The following is a 21,345-nucleotide window of genomic DNA, read 5'->3' on the forward strand; positions in this document are numbered from 1 at the left end:
TGCCCCCAGTCCGAGAGACTGAGGCCTCGTGATAGAGCTATGAAGTGTCATCCTCAACTTATTGGCATACTTCTCCACTTTATGTTTCCTACTGTATTTCACTCTTGGAGCAGATACTGGTATTGCCCTTTGGTTTGGAATCTTGGATCATGGATGACAATATGTTTCGCCCCATGCATGTATGCAGCATACTGAGTATATACTGCACATTATCATAATCTACAAATGTACTTGATTACAGCTTGTTTAGCCAAAAAAAAATTCCACCCTATAATGAATGTCGTTGGCGAGAAGGCAGGTGTGATTATCATGCCCTCAAGACACTGCTAGCTGTGGAAAACTATCAATACTCATGGCATATCAGTACTCTGCTATGAATTTACGGGTAACAATTTCAAATGCATCTTCAGATAACTTAACATTCTTAGGTTTTCTTCCAGTAGTTACAATATCCTTTATGTATTGTCTTTTGTTGACATGTGTTTATAAATGGCACTATGCAATTGCAAGTATTCACAGTTGACTTGTTCAAAAAAGTTATAAGCATAGAAGTTTCCTCTTCACTTCCACTGTTTTGCTGTCAGCTTACCAATAATGTGCAAATGATATTGTGATTTAATTAGCTCATGTATTAGTAGACTGTGGTCGATATCAATGTGAAATTCAGTCTTTTTAGTGAGCCCAAGAGAGAAAAACTTGTATGTAGCTAGCCTCATCCTGAAGCAGTTGACATACATGTTTCTTCTTTTCTGTTTTTCTGTGTCTAATATCAGGGGAAAAAAAGGATACATATGATGACTTACTATTCTTCACATGTAGCTGAGCTTGGGCTGATATTAATGTAACGTGATTACTGTAATTTCATCAGGGTATGGGAAGCATGGAAACCAACAGAAATCTCACTTAAAACTTTCCACTTGAGAATCACTGGATCTTTTTCGTGAGTAGATGTTTTACTCTTTCTTAGGGGGTATGGCAACATGACATGATTAAGAGTTATATGTTTGTTTGTTTTTTTCATTTTTCAGGGAACAGATGTTAACATTACCTCAGTTTTCATATAGCAATGGGAACAATTTGATTTGATTTGATTTGATTTATTTCTGCTTAATTCCGTTACATCAGATATGAGTATGTACATGTCATTTACAGTCATTTGAATATGACAAAACAGTATATCGACACATAGTTTTTAGTACAATTATACAAGACAATTAGGGTACATAGTTGAATTCCATTACTTTATCTATTGAATTTTACTTTTAGACTACTTCATTCTGTATCTGCTCTTGGTGGAAGTTGCATCCATCTTTCTGGAGTTCCATGTAAATTGTTCAGTGTGGAGACATTCTCTTTTTTCTTTCTTCCATTCTTTCCATCTATTCTGTCACGTCGTGTCCCTTATTTGCAAATAAGTATTTCATAACATTTTTCTTTGAGTGGTTCACAATACACAAGCTTGCTTTTTAGTGGACCTCTCAATTCTTTTTTTTTTCTCAGTTGAAACATAACTGTATTTTTTTTTGCCAGTATGCATGCATATATCTTTATCTGTATCATTTATCCTCTGCGAAGTCGAATGTATACGTTAATGATATAGTTCCTGATTTATTCTGTGTTGTGTTTTGTTGGAAAAAGAAGAATGAAGAAAAAGGAATTGAATTGAATTATCTACACTGCATCATGCATTGTCTTTGATGGAGTTGAGATCCATTAAGTGGTAGGAGAAGAGATTAAAGTGTTGCAAGTGCAATTACTCTTTACTCCAACAAATTCCATATGGAGCATGTGCCTACAATTCTTTATGTATTCTTTTTCATGTTCATTTTGATACTGTCTTGGAAGTATGTGTGAATATGTATGTTACAGTTTTGTTTGCATAGTGCATGCTGTGTACCGGTACTTCTTTGTACATAGGTGTGTATGCGTGTGTGTTTTTGCACATGTAGGCCTATGTTGAATGAATGAATGAATGTATAATTGGAGTACTCTTACCCCAGTGACATAATTCTAGTTTAATTTTGTAATGTAATTGTAAAAGAAGGGTTAAAATAGGTTTAATTCCATCCTACATTGCAAGTATAAAATCCGCACATTTGCTACATTTAGATTGCATATTTTGCAAAAACACATTATATCTTGTATGTGTAACAGTGCCGGGATGTTCCGTTAGGCCTGCACAAACATTGCTGCATTCATTTTTAACCATGGCCCTGTTCGTATTTCAGCTGTATCACACACCTAGCCAAACACTCATGCATGCAACTTTTTAGAATATAAAGCTTGTTTATAGACCTTTTCACATGCAGAGGAACACAATAATGGCTTAATATACATTCAAACACATTCAAACGTTATTTACATGTGTTCAAACATGCAAGACAAACAACATGGTCCCTTATCCTCTTCCTGTCTCAGCACACACATACACACACTCAAACACAGACAGACAGACACATAAACATACAATATACATACGCCCAAGTTCACACAGAAGTACACACATACATACACACACCCACTTTCACAGGCTAGAGAACACAATGATGGCTTAACATACAATCCAACACAAGCGTTAAACTTGCATGACTGTATAGTTTACATTAGACACTCACGACAAAAACATGGTCTCTTATCACCTTCCTGTCTCACTCACACACAAGCCTACACACACTCAAACACAAACAGACAGACACACAAATCTTCAATGTACACACACGTAAGTAACACACAAGTACACACACACGCACACGTCCACTTCTCAATCGGATACATTCTGTTACCATATCCAACGACATGTTTCTCTACGCGTGTTTTATACTGAAAGCCCAAATTCGTTTAGAATTTGAAATGCAACTCTTATTTTTGTGGTTGTCATGGCAACGATGATTTCATAAGAATACTTAATTTTTACATCATATCATCCATGACAAGACGTGGGGGAAAGATTCCAACTTTGATGAATAACGGACCCAAACTGTGGGACTATGAGCTGTTAAAGGGGCAGGGTGTTCCCCGTCCAATGACTTACGCGCGCGCATGCATAAACGCGTTAAAAAGTGGCAGGATTTGGGCAAAACATGCTTTTTTAAATTTCATAATTAGGGCACTTAGGAGTGGAATTTCAGAAAACGGATTGCATATTTAGATACGTCAGAACTCGCTCTTCAATGTGGCGGTGAAAACTCAATTTCGGTATTTTACGGCCTAAGGGCCCTTTTCTCGCGTCACGGCCCATATATATATGATTATGAGAAGAGTGAGTCTGAAATACGCCATCTGTAGATCCAACAAGAAGGTTTTTATTCACAAAATTTTCAACCCGGCTCGGGCCTTCGTCAGTGTAGTGTACACTAGGACCTTGGATGGTTAAGCAATTTCTCCTTCTACAAGAGATGAAGCTCTGAGAATCTGAGACTGGACCTTTTTCAATTTAATGAATAAAAACCTTATTGTTGGATCTACAGATAGCTTATTTGAGACTCATTATTCTTATAATTATAGCATTCGAAGTCCAACACGTGGAAAATTCCAAAATGAACATTTAAGAAAAGGAGGGGTCCGATGCTTGAGGAATGATGCATCTATTCCATCATTGAGGGTATGGGAATGTGCAAGATAGCGTCCAATTGGCTGTAAAAAAATTTAAAAAAATAAGAATTTCCCTTATATTCATATGTCTCATGTCCTAGAGGAGACGTTTAGTTGAACTTCTTGTCTGCATGAGTAAAACCCTCATTTGAGGCATTATATTGTTTGGATATCATAGCGTTTATAATTTGGATATTATTTAAGATGATCTGACGAATTCGCTCGACGACAACAAAACGGATTGATTATAGCTTTATTCTGTGGTTCAACGTCCCGAATCACAAAAGAAAATGTGATGTAACTGAGTTCAGATTTTTGCGGCCATCTTAGATATTTCTAAACTTGTAAGGATGCAAGAGGTTTAGCACCTCCGAAATAGGTGAAATAATAGTATATAATAATGAAACAAACACACACACACAGTGGCCGGACAAAGTTTAGCCTCTGGCACCCGGACTACATGTTACATTCTCTGTATATACATACATTAAGATAAATAATCATTCCCCTTTAAATGTCCCATCATTTTTTTTTTTTTTTCATTTACAGAGTTCTGAAATTGAGAGCTCCACGTACCGGTATGGCGGTTTACGCAATCAGCCACTCACTTCTGTTCCCGGATTCAGCTCTTCGGATTTTTCCCGTTCTACAAAGACCCGACGAATCGCACCTTGTTCACGCATTACTACGAAGGCGTCAAGCTGAACTACACGACCAACCGCCACAAGATGCCGGGTGAGTTCAGGGTCCTCCTCGAATTGGACAAGAAGGGCGCCCTCCGGATCGTTAACGACTGCTGCGGAAAATGGAATAACGACTTACTCTCTTAATTTCTAGGACTTAAATTTTAAATCTTTCTTACGACTTAAAATATTTTAAGTCTTTAAGACTTATTTTAGGTGGCTTCGATTAAAAGTTGAGTGTCGAAGCTGTTCGCAATCTAAATCTAACAAGGACTTAAACTTTCAGCCAATCAGATGACTTGTAAATGACGTCATGCGCTATCTTGAACCGCCTAAAACCGGAATTGGCGCTGGCCGTCACTTTGCTTCATGCGATGCTAGATAGTGTAGTCATACACACACATTCAGTGCACAATATGTACATTGTACATGTACTATAGTACTTATACCTATAGACCGATTCAATTTCGATGACCTATTCACCTACCGCCGCTAGCGGCGCTATAACGGTCGCCATAACTGGGGGCCAACGGGGGCTTCCAGCGAGCTAGCTACCCAGCGAGTTGCACTTGCAGCTCAGCAGCCTAGCGTACCCATCACGCATAGTTAGCCGGGCGCCGCCGCTGCGCCGCGGCCGGTGACCGCCGGCACTTTACTCACTGTGGAAAAGTAATTCAGCGGCTTTTAATGTCTTTTCTTCACTTTTGGACAAATTGAGTGATTAAGGTTATTGATCTCCAATGAAAGCTTCAAAGGAAGGATCAGGAAAACACATTTTGCAGTAATTTTTGTTGGGTGCACACATAACGTAAAAATGGAAATGGAAGCTGCACGGCAGTTTGTGCAATTCAGACACCACTGACGCGCACGATAAATATACAATTAGAGACAAGTGAAATAAGATGGTATAAAAAATGCACAGATTTCGAAACTAACTATGCCTACTAGATTCTTTATTTAGTTAGGCTATCGCTCTATATTCGTAAAATATGTTGTTCATTTCATAAGACAAGGTCAGATCAAAGATCTAAGTTTTGATAATTCACTGATTTTCAGTGTTCTTTTAGTGTTTGGTGCACAACTTGCCAAAGTTGGAATTCACTTCCTGGCTACTATATAATTTTGACAAACATACAGCCTACACTACAGCTAAATAAATGTTTCAAGATGCGTCAAATTCTTATATTGTTTTCACTCCTTCAATATTCAGCACCGAATTGACCATATTCAATTTAGGCGTGGAACTCTGAATTTGATTTTTCATTGAGTGATATTATACCTAGATATTAATCCATGGATAGAGGCAAACATCCGTTTCATAATCATAAGAAAGTATGATTTGAAAATCACTTTTGTAGATGAGGCGTTAGCGTAATGTTATGCAAGGTTACTTAGACCTAAAACAGTAGAACAGAAGTTTTGGTTGTTGACATCAGGCGACGAAAATTAAGTTTATAGGCCTATACGGCTTACAAACGCCTGGATTTGTATTCTGTTTGGTTTACTAAGTTAGACTTGTCTGAAGTTAGCGACAACCGAAAATGATAGGACCTATAGGATGTAGGATTCTAGAAGTCAATAGGTCTAGATCTAGTCTGGACTCCTGCCTAGAAATATAATTTAAAACAAGATCTAACGTTAGACAGATTCTACACCGCTGGCCCGAGACTCCCGAGTAAGAGCAAAAGCCTAAAAGGTATACACCTAAGGTAACTGATAGGTTGCAATGATAGCGCCATATCTAGCTCAAGATTCTTATTCATTATTTGTATTTAATTATATCAGATAGCTTCTCAACAGTCCAGGCTTACTAGCAAGACGTCTGCCTGCGCCTAACCATAGTTCTCCACAGTGGATTTTATTCTCTTACACAATTAATGTAAATATATGGGCCTTACACGCGAGTAAACAAGTCATCGCCAAAGAAATAGAGTCCACAAACACTCACGGATCATCGTACCGATATTTACCTTGAAATTCAAGTTTTGGCTACAGCCGTATGTCCTCTACCCATTCGCTCATAGTAAAGGTTGTTTGATTTATTTTTTTTTAAATCAGCTAGCGAAAAAAAAAAGTTTGACTGTAGTTGTCACAAGCCAGATGCGTCGATCGCTGACAGCGCCAGAGATAGCTAGCTAGCCGGTTGGCTCCGGGTGGTAAATGCACTGGCTGCCGCTGCTGCTGGCTGGCACCCTTGCCACGCACGCAGGGCGCTTGCCGACCCGGCCTGGTTGGCCCCCAGTTATGGCGTCGCCTTAAGAGGGCGCACTTCCATGAACAGTCGCTTGAATCGGTCTATACCATCGACCATTTGCAAACAAACGCTATTGACTCGAACAGTTGAGTTGGTCTTGAAGGCAGAAGTCATGCAGGCCGGAGTTTTTTGAGGGTATGATCTGACGGAAGCTTGACCAAGTTGCTTAAAGGTGAGCATATTACTGTATGAATGCTTAAGAATGTGTTTGATAACTCTGGGACTCAGTAACCAAAGATAAAAGATGTTAAGATGTGCACTAACCGCCCTACATTTTTTTTTTTTTTTTTTTTGGCGAGTTTGAGCCTTGCCACTGTATTATACAGCGCTGTCCATCCCTGAAGCGCCAGTGCTAACGTTAGCTGTTCATGGCTAATGTGTCTATCCAAACATTGTAACAAGTTACATGTAGGCTAACGTTATACTAGTATTCCGTGGGGGCTCTATTTCGGTGAAACTGCAAGTACAAGTGTAATAATACAGGGACTCTTATAAAGCGCCCATTCTACCTAATGATTTACGATGTTGGTGTCTTGACTGAAAGGTAAAGCTATGGGCATAGGCTACTGTAGCGTAGGCCTAACTGTCGTCTAACACTGAGTAACACTAACAGTAACAAGTTAGTGTCAGTTCACCCCTTCCTACACTATTGTAAGGTTTAATTTATCAATTTCTACGTAGAAAGGCACAGTTCTAGGCCTTATCATGCCCCACTATGCTGTGATAAAATGTAGGGCATATGCTGTTAGATGGGTTTTATTTTTAACGTTGTGTTTAGGCCACCAATAGTAGTATTAGTACGTAGACCCTATGGGCGCTACAATTGAACTGCGACCAGCCCAAACACGAAGCCCCCTGTGTGATGAGCACCCCAGGGTTTAGGGCGCCAATGTTGCAATGCCAGTGCAGTGGCGTCAAGCTCTGAACTGTAAAAACTTCTATCGCATGGGCCATATTGGCTGACATCACCAATTTCCATTGACTCCCATATTAAAATAGGGGGTCTACAATTAATAAACAGTTTCTGTTCCATTGCATGACTAGGTCTACTGAGTCTGATGTCACAATAAACAATTACCTTTGGCGTGTGCACTCAACACTCTTACTATCAAGTGTGCATCATGTCACTCATTTTACTGGAATAATCAACTTCAATGCTACTTGCACTCGGCTGCGTACATGTGTATGTAATGTGAATGTGCTACTGATTTGCATTCCATGAAAATACTTCTATTATTATTACTACCACTCAGTAGTAGGCCTGGACACCTAGGCCTTATGGTTGCCATTTCTGCACTGAATTCAAGACTCTTTCTTGAACTAGTAAGTCTGTTTATTAGTGTTATTGTTGAAGGCGTTGTATGAAACAAATAATGTATGGGATTAACTCGTGCAATGGAACAAGATTTCGCACGTGGATAAAGGTATTCTACTCCAGTTTTTCTCTTTGTAGCATAATCAATGTGGTGATCTGTGTTTGAGTAGAAGGATCTAGACTTAAAAATTCTACAGATCTACACTTCTGGCTGAGATGTATGCATTAAGCATCACATACACCAATGAGAGAATGTAGTGAAGTTTTACAATATATGAGGCCTTTTTTTATTTTTTACTTTTAATATTTTTTAAGATAAAGGGAATGCAAATTACCTGTTATTTGTATAATTTGTACTCCAAGGAGTACTCTGTCAGGACTATCCCTTCTTGGTGTTTAGATATGCAAGACATCCCTGGTATTTCTAAAAATTGATTTTAACGATAACATCTGAAACAAAAATCAGAGATATCGGTCTCATTTTTTCCTCCAGCATGAAATACAACCCTCGAGACCAATAAGAAATAGTTAATTACATAAAAATCTAGAAATGTGGCTATGGCGACCGTTTATACCCCCGAAGCATATTTGTTTTCTTCCTTTTTTTTGGTCAAGCGTTTCTGTTTTTCATTTTCCACTTCCTTATCACTGATATTTCACAGTTTTTGTGTTTATTTTCAGATCAATGCGGACTTTGCCCAGTTGTACCGAGAAAAGTGCAGGAGATGGTGAACAGATGGGGGCCATTTTACGTCAATAGAATCTTGCACTTGCCAAGCGAAACCACCCTTAGTTGCAAGACATCGTAAGAAGATGTGAAGACATGGATGGAGACAGTAAGTCCTTCCGCCAATCCTCATAGATCTTGTGGCATTGATTATAATTACTGGAACAATTTCTGTCCAAAGTGTAAGAGTAAAACTTACTCATTTGTTTATGCTTCATTGCTATTACACTTTTCAGGAAAGTGAATGTGTACGAGTTTGCTCTTCATAGACTGATATTGATAATAAGTCGAAAACTGAATGTTAGGGATTGTCAGAGCTGATACAATACATCATATCTAATATGTTAAAGAGAATGGGTGAAATACGTAAAGTTGAAAAAAAAAATGGTATTGTGTTCCTTTCTATAGGAATTTTGTGGAATGTCACTACTTGCAGCGATGCTTCACAGACCCAACATCCCCATGTAGAAGAAAGGGAGAGGACCTCTCATGCTCCCGAGGGATGCCCAGCAGTACCTGGTGCAGAATGACTATGTGCCTGTAAGTACAGTATATGCTTAATGTTTATAGACTTGAAATCAGTTTATGATCAAATCATTGAGCTTCCAATTTTGAGAATTATCAATACATATGCATGTTTCATTGGGCTTTTAAGTACCAGCTCATGTTTAGAGAAGAATATTTGAGCTTCGTATCTTACAAAGCAAGACTCGTGTAGAATCTGCATGTACTCAGTAACAGGTGGAATTTAAAAATCTGAATTTCTCATGTTGTCGTGAGAAATGCAAAGTTTTCTTCTCTGATATATCAGTGTTTTTGAAGCGATTCTTCTCAAACAAACTTTAGAACATTCAGCAATGAGTATTGTGTAGGGGTATCTACCGTGTTTTGACAGTTTTCTTTTAAATTCATTAAATTACGGATTAAAAATGCATGCTGACTTCTATTGATTTGTAATAATATGTACATCAAATATCTTATGAGTCTGGAACGTGTAAATATCAAGTAGGCCCCACCCCGATGATGGCAAAAAGTAATCTGATTTCTGGGAATTTTTTTCAAGGCTTTGAGGTTTACCAGATGAGACAAAATGTTTTAAAATAATATGTTCCGAAATATATCAGAAATATTTACTTGTACATCACAAACTAATAGTTATGTGATGAATATGTTATTAGTACATTGTATTTAAGATCAATATGTAAAATTATATTTTAATATTTTTTCCCTCCAGAGTGCCCTCTCACTGAGAACTTAACTTCCCTCTATGTGATGCAAAGTTTATTTGATAATAATTGTAGCCTTTGTCATTTGCTCAAACGATTCAAGTGAAATTTAGTTCGAAATATCAGTAGTGCTATACATGTTTAATCTCTTTTCAGGTAGGAACCAATGTTCATGGCATTGCTGATGCAGAGACTCCAACCCCAGCCCCAAGCATCTTCTGATCTGGAGATTCTCCCACCTGAAAGCCCTAGCAAACGGGAAACGCCAAGTTGATCCGCGCGAAACGTATACATCACGAGCGAGAAGCGCGAAGTTCAGTGATGCTAAAGATGCCACCTTCAGCCAGCCCTGCTTAGTCAGATAAGGGAGTGACTAGACGTACATCCAGTATTTTTTCATCCTGGACAAGACCATACTAAATCCAGGCTGGAGATGACCGGAAGCAAGAATTTGACAGACTCTTTAAAGCCCACTGTGTCTTCATCGTCAAATATGCTTGGGTGCTTGAAGCATTCTTTGATTTTGTGGCGGCATATTCATGTACTTCTACAATCCCAAGTGAGGGCTTCGTTCTGGGCATTAGCCACGAACTTCAAGAACACGTCAGTGTATGATGCTAGTAAGATTTTCCGACATTGTGCCACAAACCCATACACACAAGAAGCATATCTGACTTGCCCTGATGTGCAGCAAAGTTTTCTTAATTTTCAGTGAATTCTTAAATCAAAGTAACACAGGTAAAATGCTGCAATGTTTCCTTTGAAGATACTATCATGCATAATGTTTGACTCATGGATACTGAGTTATGTTATGTGTGCCTCACTTTTCCATTTATATTGAGCTACAAATCCATGCACACAAGAAGCATGTCTGTCATGCCCTGGTTGTAGTAAAGTTTCCTTGTAATTTTTTTTTGTGTGCATTTTTAAATGAAAATAACACAAGGAAAGTTAATGGCGCAATGTTTCCTTTAGAGGTGCTATCATGTATGTGTGTGCCTCACTTGTGCATTTGCATTGCTACGTGAACATTTAAACAATATTTCAAGTTTTTATACATGTCCAGTTTCAATTTATTTATTGTTCATCTTTGGCTTGTTTTCTGTATATTATGTCTGGTTGATGATGAAAAAAAAAAAGTAATGCCAGATCCGCATTGATTTAAATTGAAAGAAGAAAGTTTAAGTTCCCCTGAACACTTTTGTAATTATTCAACGATTACCTAATTTTCATCACTCCCACAGTGTTGTTGAGCCATTGTCCATCACATTTATTGAGCGCTGATTTGTTGCTATTTTCATTATGACGTTGTGGCTAAACACTTTAATATGAAACTCTCTATTTATAAAGAAATAAACTTTGGTTTTCCAGCCAAAGTATGTGCTTGAACCCACGAGGAAGGATAGATTCAGCGCAGATGGGCACCTTAAACAAATTTAGAGCATTTGACTTGAAATTTGGCACACATGACCACTATGGTATATAGATATGGAAACAATGTGGTGAGCAATGCGTTGCCATGGTAACAGCTTTTTTTAAATAAAAAAACATACAAAAATATTGTGGATTCAGCTAACTTAGAATAGTCTTCGAGCATTTAGCTAGAAATTTGGCACAAAAGACCACTGTGGTATATAGATGTGTAAACGTATTCTTTCGTAAGTGTCGATCAATGTGTTGCCATGGTAATGGCATATTTTGAATGAAAATCATACAAAAATATTGTGGATTCAGTTAACTCCCTCACTCTTTGAGTAATTGGCTTGACATTTGGCACATGCAACAACTTTAGCATATAGATGTGCAAACTTAATCTTTCATCAATGGTGAACAATGCGTTGCCATGGTAACAGCATCTTTTCACTAAAATACATACAAAGATATTGTGGATTCATGTAACAACCTCAGTCTTTGAGCATTTAGCTTGAAATTTGGCACACCTGACCACTATGGTACGTACATGTGCAAACTTAACCTTTCGTCATTGTTGATCATTGTGTTGCCATGGTAACAACATAGTTTGAATGAAAATCATACAAAAATATTTTGGATTCAGGTAACTCCCTCAGTCTTTGAGCATTTGGCTTGAAATTTGGCACATGCAACCATTGTAGTTCAGAAGTATGCAAACTTTATATTTCATCATTGTTAAACAATGTGTTGCCATGGTAACGGTGCATTTTCAATGAAAATCATACAAACATTTCGATTCTCCTGTCTCTGTTTAGAGCATTTTGGCTTCAAATTTGGCACATGTTACCTCTACATTACCTAGATGTGCAAAAAATCTTTTGTCACTGTGGAAAATGTGTTGCCATGGTAACAGTATATTTTGCATGAAAATGATACACTAATGTGAATTCAACTAAACCCCTCACCCTTTTAGCATTTAGCTTGAAATTTGGCACATATGACGGCTATGATATAGGGCCTATAGTTGTGCAAACTTCATTTTTTTCTTGATGTCCAACATTGTGTTGCCATGGTTACACAATTTTTAGTAAAAACCATAGAAATCGTCAGTTTATTTATCTTGCTCACTCAGTTTTTGAGCACTTGATTTGAGAGGTGGAACAGTGCATTGCCATGGTAATTTTTTTCTTTATTAAAAAGTAAGAAAAAATAATCCTGGTTGAGCTAATTCCCTCAATTGTGGGTGGGGGTATATTAATCACAATGAGTGATAATTCTAGTTAAAAATTCAGATTGCATCACTTCAACATAGTGCTTTGTTACAAGATATGACATCAAAGTAATTAAGAAACTAGTGGTCCATCTCACTTGAACAGTCTCTTGAGATGGTTCCCTGTCATCAGTTGAGATGGATTCTTAAATATCAATAGATTAAGCAGGAATTTGTATATTCTTTTGTCAAACATTTTGTCTACCAAAATGCAGTATGGAAATGTACTTATGTAAATCCATTTCAGACAATCGATATTCAAAGAATTTTAGAAGTAAGTTTAGAATGTTAATTGTTATTTGAGCTTCTTAATGTTTTAAGGTGAATTTACTTCAGAGTTTACATAGATCTTGCTCCCTACTGTTGTATGTAATACAGTTTGGATTCAATTGTAAATTTTTCCTAGGGAATAGTGGAAAAATTAGGGAAGTCTGGTAAGAAATAAGGAAATGTAACACGTTTTCAGAAAACATTTCTTGACTAGTCCGTATGAATATGCAAATACATGCAGGTGAAAAGTGTAAAAATATTTTTAAGGAATGACATCATCAATTCCCTCATTTGGACGTTCATAAAGACTGGACAAGATCTGTTTTCTGGAAATGTGTGAAATTGAAAAGAGGCATATCTTCCTTATTTTGTAGCTGACTTTCATAGTCTTTACACCATTCTGTGTAGGGAAATTTCTTCTCTTTTCTAATTTGATTACACTAATTTTGGCCTTTACTTCCCTCTTGATTAAATTTATACTATGCATCATTCCAAAAAATCAAATAATTCTTTAAATTGCATGCATGGGACGTACAAAGCATGTAAATCTAAATGTCAACTTAATAGAGGCTGTATTGTTTATTACACAGCATCATTTCTAAAATTTAAGTTATTAGAATTCATATATAATCTTATATTTGTTCATAGTTTCCATCTTACGACTTAACGATGCTCACCAGGGAAAGAAATACATAAAATGAAAGTGAATCGAGTTGTATGGAGTCATCTTGCAAGATTTTTAAAAAAAGTGAAAAGAGGTAATCTATTTGGCAATGAAGGTTCCAGTCGTCTAGTAACTTGTTTACAGAACACAGTGAAAGAAGCATCAGTAACATGAATGTGAAGATGTGACCATCTGAGACTATTGCAAAATATGCTCTGTTTTCATCATGTCGTATTTCATTTTTTCTGGAGCCTACATGTGTATGACAATCATCTGTATATTTTGTAACTTATCAATGTTTGTGAAAAATGCATCAGTTTGATTTTGTTAAAATAAATAGACCTTTACATGTGAAGAAAGTGCATCAATTGGCTGTCATTTTCAGTAGTCTGAGTTTAAATCCATGATGGATTTATTTGAAATAAATCCAAGGAAGGCTTAAAATAAGTCTTTCGTCGTTTAAATCCAAGCTGGATTTATTCTAAAAACAAGTCTAAGAAAGATTTAAATGTAATCTAATAAGACTTAAAAAATAAATCCTATAGACTTGAAATTTAAGTCGAACATAGACTTAAATTTTTAAATCCTAGCTAAGACTTACTTTTAAGTCCTAAGGTTTTGTCTGTATTTACAGTCCGCTAGGACTTAAAGCAATAAATCCTTAGGACTTAAAAATAAATCCTAGAAATTAAGAGAGTACTGAGAGCAAACTTCAAGGGTTACAAGCATTTGAATGGGGACGAGTTGGGTGATTTAGATGTGTTTTGATATTTCGATATGAAATTTAAGGTGTATCTAAACGTCTCGACGATTTTTTTTTTCTGGGTCTCAGTAAAAAGGGGTTTATATTTATATACATTTTGCATTATATTGAATGATTTGACCTTCCAAATTGGTTAAAAGTTGTCTTACGCATCTATATGCGTCAAAACTGGAATAAACTAAAATGTGATTTATTCAATGACATGTCATTCCAAATTGTTTAAACTTTGAATTGATAAATTCATCACCTTGTTTTATGCATTTCCTATTATTGATGGCAAATATCACTGAACTGAATTTAAAAAAAGAAAGAAAATCAGTTGCTTGGTTTCGGTATCATTGAAAAATGACGTGGAGTTTAGGATAAAGAGATATTTGCCATGAAAACTCGAAAGGTAATAGGTTAATATTTGGTATCTCCATTCATAATGCAGAATACGGGTGATGTCCTTTATTCTAAAAGTTCGTTATTCCAAAACACACAAATTCTGTATACTTGCATGTTGTTGCATGTTTAATATTAGTATCCATATACATCTAAACTGGAATATCTTTTTTTTTTTTTAACTCCGTCTCACCTTGTTTGATGCATTTCCTGTTATTGATGGAAAATGTCATTGTACTGAATTGAATTAAAAAAAAAAACACAGTGTGTTGGTTTCGGTATTATCGAAAATGATGTGACGTGTATGACAAAGAGATGTTTACCTTTAAAACTCGAAAGGTGATAGGTTAATTTCTGATAGCTCCATTCATAATGCAGAATACGGATGAAGTCTGTTTTTCCACAGGTTCATTATTCCAAAACACACAAAATTCTCTACTTATGCCTACATGTTAGCCTATCCGAAAAAAAAAAAAAAGAAATCGGATTCCTTATATCCAGATATTTCTGGTGTTTTTCCGAATTTTCAGTTTCCGATGGTTCTTTCATGCAAAAATCAAATAAGGCCCGTTTAAAAATCAAAGTTATTCCGAAGGTTCGTAAATCCGAGAATTAAATAGGGTTTGCAAAAATAAAATCAGAGCGGTCATTCCAAAAATAAATGGAAGGAATTGCGTACTGTCGAAGCTTTGGAATATCGAACTTTTATTTTCGTGTTCAGATTAACAAACTCTTGGAATAGGCCTAAAGACCCTTCGGATTTACAAACTGTGTGTACTAGATTGAGTAAATACCGGAAAGTAGGAATCCTATACCTCCTGTATATGATGAATATTCTTTCCTTTTCAATATTGATGCTCATATGCAATCAGTCTCATTGTACGTCTCGGGCAGCTGCTTTCTCTGTCCAACTAAGCCTACAGCAGCCGATAAAGAAAACACCACTTCATCAATGCAACAGTGTAACTTTGAAACAGTTTTTTTTTTTTCCATCCACAGATATTTTTTTAAGTTGATTGTCCCTACATGCAACGTCAAAGGGGTATCTGTACGATTCTATAGGTTTATATGTATACATCATCCTTGTTTATATCTGTGATATTTTGTTTTTTGAATGCTGAGTTTATGTCTTTCTTCTCGTTTGTAACAATTACAACGTAACTTGCATGCTGCCGAACGAAATTTTCAATGTAGGCCTACTTACATGTATCGTGTAATTACAATCTTAGCATTTTCTCAATGTCATTGAATTATTATGTTTTTAAATTCTAAAATATGATATCATGTATACCTTTTGTTCATACTGTAATCTGGCTGTTTTGCTTTTAAGTTACATTTTTTAACAAATTCTTTTAAAAAATGCATTCCCTGAAAACAAAATCATTCAATCATAATATTTCATACAACAGTGTTATTATTGATGTTATCTCAGGTTGAAAGAGCGTTGTCTAGGCTTATTTCTGCGTCTATATTTACATCCATACTTGAATTCAATTTGTTCCTTGCTAAATCCATTTATATTTTGTGTATGGTACCGAAAACCTTTTTTTTCCTTTTTTTCTTTTTTTTTTAGAAGTGGGTAATTCTCGCATTTAATCTCGCATTTACTAGACATGCCAAGTGGGTACGTCTGCTGCTGTAAAGAAGAGCAATATGTTCGCAATTCCTTGGTGAAAGTAGCAAAGTACTTTCCCTGGTGTTTGAACCTAAATGACCACGCAAAAGTGTATTCTCATTGCGATATCTATATAGGCCTATCTAGAGATTTGTTTCACGCAAATATCCTACCGACAATTACCAAACTTCATATTCTATTTGTATTTACAGTACGTTTACTTCATATTTTCCGAAATCAATTCACCGGTGCTAGAGAATCACATCTTTGTTTTTGGAAAAACATATTATTCAAACATCTGCAACAACTGCTCGTAATGTTCATATCTCTAGGGTATAGATGTATGTTCTAAAGAGAAACACAAATACGTATAGCCTCCCAATATTTCGTATTCATTTATTGGTAGCATGTTTTCTCTGGTACAGCTGTGTATATGCCCTCAACTGTCAACAAAACACTTTTTGAAACTGAATGTTTTGCCTCGAGTATTTACCATGACTGATATGAATGATATAATGTCATAGATGTGAACAATCCCCTGAAGCTAGTTAAGTAATCATCTCAAATAATAAGAATGGGGACAACTCCGTCTCACAGAAACCAATGAACCCTAATGACAACTTTGTAAAAAAAAAATATATACAATTTAGGCATCGTAGTTAAAAAACCTCTCTCTTTTCGTTATCTCATTCTGACCCAAATCTACCTTCAATCTCTCTTCTCAATATGAATTCAAACCAAAATTCGATCCATTTCTTATATGAATAGACTTATCAAGATTTTCACATTGTGTTACTGGCCTCACTGAAACACGGTCACTTTTAACAGAGGACACTACTTGTCTTGTTCATGTTGACCATTTTCAACTGATTACTAAAAAAGAAAAGTCTTTTATGCACTGAGGTCGTCTACACGCTTCTGCTCAAACTCCAGCGAAGCTCCAAGATTCAACTCGAGCTGGTGCAGCTTATCCAGGAAGTTTTCCACCGCACTGATCATCCTCTCGAACCTCTCAGTTGCCTTTTGAAAATATTCTTCCATCCTGGTTAGAATACCTCCTCTCTCCGCCACAGGTTCCGCGGCGGCCTGGTAAGAGGTGTGGGTTGGGTGGGGGCCGACTTTTGTAAGACGTGGTTTCAGACGCCATATTGATGACGTCATCATCCTCCGCTTCTACAACTGGTCGCTGCTGTCCGCCAGCGTTGTGGCTGAGTTCACCGGGCTACTAGCAAGGCTTGCCCGGCTCGCGGACCGAGCATTCAAATTTGGCGGGCTGTTTCGTGCCGTAACTGGTTGTGCCTTTCGAGCAGGTTGAAATGGTACATGATTTTTCGCCCTCGTAGCAGCTAGTCGTTGAAGTCTTTTGCTCTGCTGTCGATCCATACTCGATCTACAATAACTAGGACCTAATGTGTAAAGTACTGCAGAGATTGTTTGAAGAAAAATGACCTTGGAGTCCCAAATCTGAAAAATTGTACCCACTTTTGAGACGAGCAAGAAAACGCGTGTTCGCTATTCCGTAGCACCCTCTAGAACCTCATCTAAGCCCATACTTTCTAAATTTTTATCTTTATGGACTATGCAAATCCTATCGTGCATGAGGCCCTCACAGCACCTACATGATACGCCCAGAGGCATGAATAGGGCATGCACACGATCATTCACACATTGTAGGTGCATGATGTCTACTTGTGCAATACGTTCTCACTGGTCTCTCTATATGTATAAGCACATCTCAAATTACACCGTTTTACTCTATGCCCACTCTGCATATGAAATGTCCTCTCATGTTACTTTACAGATACTCCTCAACTATTATGTACAATCCAATACACGCACATGCACACATTATAAAACGACCCGTATCTCATAATACACATTCATGACAGTGATAGTGCAAGAATTGCGTGGAATGTGAATTTGCGATATCTGTGAGCGCTGTACAGGCTGTCAGGTTGCTGACGACCCAACTCTTATTGTACAGCTTTACAGGTCTGCAAAAGCAACCCTCGTCAACACTCTCAACACGATATACTAGGGAATGTAATTTTGCGATCAATCTAAAAAATTATCTTTAGATGTATACTTGTTTCATTAATCTTAGATATTCTCACTCAAGGTATAATCACACACAAACACACACACACACACACACACACAGAAAAACATTCCGCGGCTCCTGTGTATTGGACTGTATTCGTATGCAGTGTACCCGCGTACGTACGGACCTACGTTGATGGTGTCTGTATGTACACAAGATCGGCTTACTTCGTTCCTTCGGGTGTTCGCGTTCGCGTCGGGTGGTCGCGTTACCCGACATTTCGTAGATTAGGTGCCCTAATCTACGAAGGGTCGGGTAAGGATGGGTAAAATAATCATAATTTGATACAGATAATCCTTGACATAAGGCTGATCGTTTAACGCGACTATACGTAAAAAAAGTGTCATTCAAGTGACGAAGTATCGGGTGAATCAGGGACGGCGAAACCAGTGAATAAATCAAAGCAAAAGACATCAAACAGGCCACAAAATAGCACAAAAATGGCAATAACAAATAAAAGAGTATAAAATATCCTCAGAAACATAATTTTATGGCTAAATAAAAACAATAACATTACAGGATGGAGAATATGAATACATTGTATTTAAACTTCCGAAAACATCCTCTATTAGGTCCGATGGAACAGTAAAACACGCAAAAACCTACAGACATGGTTGTCAGTGTACGCTCGCTATGGCAACCAGATACATGTATAATATGGACATGGCTAAATTATGTGAAGATGTTTGCAACAAAATCACGACGGTACACAGAATCTATGCTCATTCAATCCCAAAGTTTGCATTTTGCACAGTCTTTAGGGTCGACAAAACATAGAATTGCATGGTAAAGCAGAGAACGTGAACCGAACCAATTAATCAGAGTTCTGTGTGAGTCTACTTTGACCAAACAAACAAACTAATCAGTTTTGAAAAATATTTCAGAAAGGGATTAAAAAGGTTTCACAATCTTATCAAATTTTGAAGGGATTATTTCATGCACCGGTAATCAGATTCTGATCATATCTGAAAAGAATTCCATCTTTTCAGTCAAACAACACAAGTATTCGCAGTGAAGTAAAATAATGTCTCCATATCGATACTATGTGGTTTTGTACAATAAAGGACTATCCTCAAATAGGTCCCCACTCCATTCACCGCCATTCAGTTACACGTACAAGTGTACATATTTCGTCATAGTGCAGCCGGCGACTGCTGTCAACCTCCATAGACTTTGCACATGGTAAAGACACACGCACCTAGAGGGGACCGATATCACGATTCAGCCCAATAAAGTCCATGGAGGTGGTATGAGCTAGCTGTCACCAGCAGTGAAGAAATGAGTGGAGACAGAAACCACGATAATGCCGATAACAATTTTGTCAAGATGTTCAGGTAGAACAGGATGGAAGGACCAGATCGTTGTAATCCACGAGTCGAGACGACTAAAACTTTCGCCGCACATACTGTACAATATGAATGGTCGTCCATTAAAACCTGCATGATCACTTTATCGCACGCGAGCGTATCGCTTTGCCATAGTTATGCACGGCGAGCATTATGTGCTGCTAGCCTTGTATACAAACGCTTGTGATAATTTTTTCAGTGTAAAAACATAGGAATACAATCGCGTATTCGGAGATAAAACACGCGAACGTTCGTAAATTTGCTCTGGCTTTTTCTCGAAGATTCGGGTAAGCTGTACCCGATACTTCGTAAATAATAGGGGTCTAATTCTCAAATGCTCCACCCGACCCTTCGTATATTAGGGCATATAATCTACGAAAGGTCGTGTATCGCGACCACCCGACCCGAACGCGATCCCCCGATGAAACGAAGTAAGCCCACAAGGCCACCCCTCCTGAATACTTGTACACTATTTTTTTCGGGAGTACCAATTGGTGGAGTACCGCAGTCAGCGGTTGGGCGCATTGCGTGGGTGCATGCATGTGTATGCGTGTGTTAGTGTAGGGAATGTGGACGATTAAAATCGTCCAGTATCTGGACTAATTCAAGTCTTGTTCGATCCATTCCGCGTCACGGTGAACCCTGTTCTGAGGGCGTCTGTTCTCACCCCGGTGAACTCGCCCCGGTGAACGCTGTTCTCACGACGTCTGTTCTCACAGACCCTGTTCTCATGGCGTCTGGGCAGGCTAGACCATCATATTTTCTGTCGAGTCCGCTCCGTTTCATTGTGTGTGTGTGTGTGTGTGTGTGTGTGTCTGTTTGTTTGTTTTTAGGTTTGTCTTGTTGCGTTTGTCATCCCGTTTTATTACAGTATACAAGATTCCTTATTATCACCGGGACTGCCGTGGCTTTTTTTTTGGGGGGGGGGGGGGGGGGCAGTTTAAGAATCTGATACAGTATCCACGGCTATTACTACCTGTCGCGTTTGCCTATCCTGCATATGCTGCGTTGTCTCACTTCCATCCCGATTTGTCGACGATGTTGTTGTTGTTATTTAAATTCATTTGGCATTTATCATTTTTCTACGAATATTTACGCCAAATCTGTATTCATAAAATTACTTTAAATTTTCAAATTTTTACCCTATATCATTTTCATTTTGTTAAAAGTAATTCAAAACCAATATTTCATAATATCAAATGGCCTGAAACGTGATAGTCTGGCTTCCAGACCATCTGGTCGTACTATTTTGACGCCCTCAACGTCATAAAATGGAGCAGGTTTAGGTGTATTCGGCAATGGCGACCTTGTCGCCGTGGAGGGGACATTTTGTTTCAATTAACTTTATTCATTTATTAAGCACGGCAACATACTTCAGTGCGAAGACTGTTCTTCCGCAGGTCCGTGCGGATGAAATACAACATAGATATACAGAAATGAAAAACAAAACTCATACATAAAAAATAACAAAAACATAGAAAACAGACAAACATGGTGATGAAACTACGGCACATACACATTTCGACAGAAAACAAACATGATCAATCAAAGATAACCATGTACAATTATTATACAAGTTCATCACCGTAGTATAAAATGAAAGAAACGAAAACAAAGGAGAGTTCAGGAGAGAAAGAGAGGGAGAGAGAAGGGGATAGACAGAAAGAGAGAGAGAGAGAGAGAGAGAGAGTATATTAAGAGAGAGAAGCGCATGCAAAGGAAA

The 21,345-nt window shown here is 37.6% G+C and overlaps 1 long non-coding RNA gene across 1 annotated transcript; it reads left to right on the plus strand.

The window, feature by feature from the left end:
* Positions 1-8,462: 8,462 nt before the first annotated feature.
* Positions 8,463-10,297, plus strand: LOC139727257 (uncharacterized). The gene is made up of 3 exons (XR_011710740.1): positions 8,463-8,679; positions 8,979-9,110; positions 9,953-10,297. It is a non-coding gene; the product is annotated as an uncharacterized lncRNA (long non-coding RNA).
* Positions 10,298-21,345: the final 11,048 nt, after the last annotated feature.

The sequence above is a fragment of the Diadema antillarum genome, unplaced genomic scaffold (assembly GCF_040938485.1).
Source record: "Diadema antillarum isolate AM-2024a unplaced genomic scaffold, OU_Dant_1.0 seq00000124_RagTag, whole genome shotgun sequence".
NCBI classification, from domain to species: domain Eukaryota; kingdom Metazoa; phylum Echinodermata; class Echinoidea; order Diadematoida; family Diadematidae; genus Diadema; species Diadema antillarum.